The sequence below is a fragment of the Pleurodeles waltl genome, chromosome 8 (genome assembly GCF_031143425.1).
Source record: "Pleurodeles waltl isolate 20211129_DDA chromosome 8, aPleWal1.hap1.20221129, whole genome shotgun sequence".
NCBI classification, from domain to species: Eukaryota; Metazoa; Chordata; class Amphibia; order Caudata; family Salamandridae; genus Pleurodeles; species Pleurodeles waltl.
The window spans coordinates 1,149,992,595-1,149,998,594 of NC_090447.1; positions in this window are offsets into that span (position 1 = coordinate 1,149,992,595).

Sequence of the window (6,000 nt, forward strand, 5' to 3'; positions counted from 1 at the left end):
TCCTATCCTCTCACTGAGGGTACACTCTAAGATACTTTGGCATATTGTCATAAAAATAAAGTACCTTTATTTTTAGTATAACTGTGTATTGTGTTTTCTTATGATATTGTGCATATGACACTAAGTGGTACTGTAGTAGCTTCACACGTCTCCTAGTTCAGCCTAAGCTGCTCTGCTAAGCTACCATTATCTATCAGCCTAAGCTGCTAGACACCCTATACACTAATAAGGGATAACTGGGCCTGGTGCAAGGTGCAAGTACCCCTTGGTACTCACTACAAGCCAGTCCAGCCTCCTACAGGCGGTCATCGGCGGTTGCCGCCCGCCATGCGGTTACCGCCGAATGACCGCACCGCGGTCAAAAGACCGCAGCGGTCATTCCAACTTTCCCGCTGGGCCGGCGGGTGACCGCCAAAAGGCCGTCCGCCGGCCCAGCGGGAAAGACCCTGCAACGAGGAAGCCGGCTCGGAATGGAGCCGGCGGAGTTGCAGGGGTGCGACGGGTGCAGTGGCACCCGTCGCGATTTTCACTGTCTGCAAAGCAGACAGTGAAAATCTTTGTGGGGCCCTGTTAGGGGGCCCCTGCACTGCCCATGCCAGTGGCATGGGCAGTGCAGGGGCCCCCAGGGGCCCCACGGCACCCGTTCCTGCCATCCTGGTTCTGGCGGTGGACACCGCCAGAAACAGGCTGGCGGGAAGGGGGTCGGAATCCCCATGGCGTGCTGCAAGCAGCGCCGCCATGGCGGATTCCCTGGGCCAGGGGAAAACCGGCGGGAAACCGCTGGTTCCCCTTTTCTGACCGCGGCTTTATCGCCGCGGTCAGAATAGCCCAGGAAGCACCGCCAGCCTGTTGGCGGTGCTTCCGCCGCCCTCCGCCATGGCGGTCATGGACCGCCAGGGTCAGAATGACCCCCAAAGTGTCTTAAGTCTTTAAAAAGCAAACAAAGGGGGTGATTCTGATTCTGGCGGGCGGCGGAGGCCGCCCGCCAGAATTCCGCCCTCCAAAATACCGCGCCGCGGTCAAAAGACCGCGGCGGGTATTTCAAGTTTTCCCCTGGGCTGGCGGGCGGCCGCCAAAAGGCCGCCCGCCAGCCCAGGGGAAAACGACCTTCCCACGAGGATGCCGGCTCGTAATCGAGCCGGCGGAGTGGGAAGGTGCGACGGGTGCATTTGCACCCGTCGCGTATTTCACTGTCTGCCAAGCAGACAGTGAAATACTTGTAGGGGCCCTCTTACGGGGGCCCCTGCAGTGCCCATGCCAGTGGCATGGGCACTGCAGGGGCCCCCAGGGGCCCCGCGACACCCCCTACCGCCATCCGGTTCCCGGCGGGCGGACTGCCGGGAACTGGATGGCGGTAGGGGGGGTCGGAATCCCCTCGGCGGCGCAGCTAGCTGCGCCGCCTTGGAGGATTCAACAGGGCAGCGGTACACTGGCGGGAGCCCGCCAGTGTTGCCGGTCTGACAGCTGCTTTACCGCCGCGGTCAGAATGCCCTGCGGGGCACCGCCGGCCTGTCGGCGGTGCTCCCGCCGACCCTGGCCCCGGCGGTCTAAGACCGCCGGGGTCAGAATCACCCCCAAAGTCTCTTTCAAGCACAAAGTACCAGGTTTGGAGTGGAAAATATCCGCAAAGGGCCGCAGAAGAAGAGATACGTGGAAAAATAGTGTGTGCGTCGACTTCTCCCCAGCACACACGGACTTGCGTCGTTATTTTTCACGCGGGGAAGTCGGGCGTCATTTTCCGGCGCGCGGACAGTCTCTTTCTGCGGGTCACGGGATTACCAGATGTCCTGGGGTCTGTGCGTGGATTTTCCTGCTTGTTTTCTGGCTGCGCGTCGTTCCGCGGGGCTGTGCGTCTAAGTTTCTCTCTCACGGCAGGCGTTGCGTCGATTTCCCCTCTGGAAGTCGGGCGGCGTTGTCCTTGCGAGGCCGTGCTTCGAAGTTCCGGTCGTCCCGAAGGTGTCGCGTCAATCAGCATCGGTGTGCGGCGTTTTTCTCACCACGGAGCAAGCTGTGCGTCTAAAGTTTTGGCGCACGAAGAGTCCAAATGAAAAAGAGAAGTGTTTTTGGTCCTGAGACTTTAGGGAACAGGAGGCAAGCTCTATCCAAGCCCTTGGAGAGCACTTTTACAGCCAGGCAAGAGTTCAGCAAGGCAGCAGGCCAACAGCAAGGCAGCAGTCCTTTGTAGAAAGCAGTCAGGTGAGTCCTTTGAGCAGCCAGGCAGTTCTTCTTGGCAGGATGTAGCTTCTGGTTCAGGTTTCTTCTCCAGCAAGTGTCTGATGAGGTAGGGCAGAGGCCCTGTTTTATACTAAATTGTGCCTTTGAAGCGGGGGTGACTTCAAAGAGTGTCTAAGAAATGCACCAGGTCCCCTTTCAGTTCAATCCTGTCTGCCAGGGTCCCAGTAGGGGGTGGGGCAGTCCTTTGTGTGAGGGCAGGCCCTCCACCCTCCCAGCCCAGGAAGACCCATTCAAAATGCAGGTGTATGCAAGTGAGGCTGAGTACCCTGTGTTTGGGGTGTGTCTGAGTGAATGCACAAGGAGCTGTCAACTAAACCTAGCCAGACGTGGATTGAAGGGCACAGAAATATTTAAGTGCAAAGAAATGCTCACTTTCTAAAAGTGCCATTTCTTGGATAGTAATATTAAATCCGACTTCACCAGTCAGCAGGATTTTGTATTACCATTCTGGCCATACTAAATATGACCTTCCTGCTCCTTTCAGATCAGCAGCTGCCACTTCAACAATGTATGAGGGCAGGCCCAATGTTAGCCTATGAAGGAAGCAGGCCTCACAGTAGTGTAAAAACGAATTTAGGAGTTTTACACTACCAGGACATATAAACTACACAGGTACATGTCCTGCTTTTTACCCACACAGCACCCTGCTCTAGAGGTTACCTAGGGCACATACTAGAGGTGACTTATGTGTAGAAAAAGGGGAGCTTTAGGCTTGGCAAGTACTTTTAAATGCCAAGTCGAAGTGGCAGTGAAACTGCACACACAGGCCTTGCAATGGCAGGCCTGAGACAAGGTAAAGGGGCTACTGAATTGGGTGGCACAACCAGTGCTGCAGGCCCCCTAGTAGCATTTAATCTACAGGCCCTAGGCATATATAGTGCACTCTACTAGTGACTTACAAGTAAATTAAATAGCCAATCATGGATAAACCAATCAATAGTACAATTTACACAGAGAGCATATGCACTTTAGCACTGGTTAGCAGTGGTAAAGTGCCCAGAGGTCAAAAGCCAACAACAACAGGTCAGAAAAAAAATAGGAGGAAGGAGGCAAAAAGTTTGGGGATGACCCTGTCAAAAAGCCAGGTCCAACAGTTGCAAATTGCGACTCACTTTGATTTGCCAAAATGAGAGGGATGGTGGCATGCAACGATCAGCAGACCACCATCCCTGTGATTGCTTTTTAAAAAATGATGGACTGATAGACCCAGGCAAGAACTTCCACAACTCCGCCTTCACAAAAATTAAATTGTGAATATGGAACTTCACCCATACTGGTGAAATTTGTGCCAAGAATTGTCTTCCATTCCTGATTTTGAGAAACATCCCTATGCAAAGTGGAAATTTTGCATCTCTAAATTGAATTTAGATGCGCAAAATGCATAAAAAGAGGCCCTATCTTAGGGTGAGAGTGTATTGAGTATGTTAGTTTGTGTAATATATAAAGAGGTAATCTAAAACATATGACTACATATTTTCTCCGTCTTACTTCCCTTCACAATCAGGTGAGAACATTACATTGAGATAACCCCGCCCTCCTTATTGAGCTGCTGAGCACCTTAATGTGAGGAAACAATCTCAAATTGTCTGCTGCAATAATTAATGTTCATCGACCTGAACCCCAAGAACAGTGTAATCTGGAATCAATAGGCAAGTGCTGGTTCACAATGGGAGCTCAATTATCCGTATTTCAATTATTACCTGCTTCAAAAACATCTTCCTTTTTGTTGTGACTGCTGGCATAGATACAGTAAATGAAAAATACAATTATTTGCGAAAATCTGACTAAAACATGGAGTGGTTAATAGAGTGCTTCGAGGCCTTACATTTCCATCTGAAGTAAACACAAAAACAATGACACTGCCCTACATGAATTTAATTGCCCTTCTTATCAACATCATATTTGCCACAGCACGGCCCTATTCACAGCATCTCCATAAAAAAGAAATTCTTACAATTCAGAGAAGCTGTATTAATCAGATAACATAAACTGCTCAGCTAAATCTTTTGCAACACTAGGTGCTAAGGTATACTGGGGTGTTCGAAGATGAACAGTACAATGGTGTATTTTTTAATACTGTATAAATTACATGTTTTCTTGTTTTTCAAAATTGTCCCAAGGTGCGATTAATTTGATCACAGTGTGAAGAAAAATACACTAGGGAATGAGCTAACACCTACTGGTTGTACTAAAAAAAAAGTGATGGAATATCATAATGTAGGGTACCAGCAAGAACTAATCAGTCCAAAATAAAAGAAAGGCGTAAAATCAGGTAAATGTTTAGGGAACAAAGAAACGTTTGAGGCGTCGAAGAGATTTCGTTCTAGAAAACGTAATAAACCAGGGCTATCTGGGAGTAAAATAGATCACAAATTGTATATATAACGGAGAGTTGAAGCATACAGATAGGGTGTCGGCGCACTGTGCCCAGGAGTTAGGTGGATGGGGAAGGTTTCATGAGGCAGTGTTTCCCAGAGACAAGGTACGAATCAAAACAGCATTCCAGAATACAGTCAGGAGTGTCTCCAAAAAGTGAGTTGTAGACCCGCATTTATCAAAACCATGAGGTTTATTACATAATTCAAAGTTTACAATACAGAAATACAACAATAGTCTTATTTAAATTTTAAATGCATGAAATAATTGCCATGAAGCCTTTTAGTAACAGGAATAATGTAGAATTCTAGGCAAAAATCTAAAGTAAACTAAGGCCCTTACCTATGAAGCTACTTTTAAAACAAATATCTCTGTTAGCATTTAAAACATTTAGACAATTTGCACAGCAATGATTTTCCCATTAGCAGAACACGTAGCTACGTATACTAACCAATAATGACTGGGAATCAGTCACACATAGTCGCTCTATAGTTATCGCCTATTCTCCATTCTGCTCATGCATAAGTATTTCCAGCAACAGCGTCTTCTGAGGAGACTGATCTCTAACGTGAATGATAGAACTGCTTTAATCTAAGGTAGTCTGAGCGTGTATTTTTGACTATGAGGTTTCTCATCCAGGTACTAACATCCTAATTTTTCAGAGATTCTGGGTTAGCGCAAAGGATATGAGCCCTTCCTGGAGAAATGATCAATGACTAATAAAGTATCATGAATGTGTAACTCTAACAAACAAGAAGTCTCTGGGAGCTGACCCCTAGGTGGATTAAGATCTAGGACCAAGGGGAAGAGTAGCTGGCTGTCTCTAGGCAGCTAAAACGTGCCCGGACAGCCCAGATATTTAGGTATTATGTCCAAGTGAAAGAAGTGGTGGTGTAACCCATACACTGATCAGTAGCTTGTCCGGGCTCATTGTGCTATGTATATATCTCTGCGCGGAGTTAGGCGGGTCTGCCCGCCCACCAATTAGCAGTACATATTCGGGGTATCCTCCTGGACTTTGTCTGACCCCATCTTCCCTCCTCTGCTGTCCGTTCCTTCATCCTCTGAGTCATTCTGTTTGGTACCCCTGTCTCTGTCCAGATGTTCCCAGCTCTCCATAACCTTTCCCCACAGCCCTGCTATAGGGAGCCTCTGGACTCCCTGAGCATCCTCCCTACGAAGTGTACTGTCTTCAGTCCTAGCCCATGCGGAGACAACTCTCACCCGCGCTTCCACTACCAGACCTGTCCTTGACTTCTACGTCAGTGCCATCCTCTGGCTAGCTAATGCGAGAGCAAGATCCAGAAATGTAGTGCTCACCCTGCGTGCTTTGGGTCGAGAAGAGTGTCCCAAGAGGTAAGTTTCTAATGTACAAGGTAAGGCACGTCC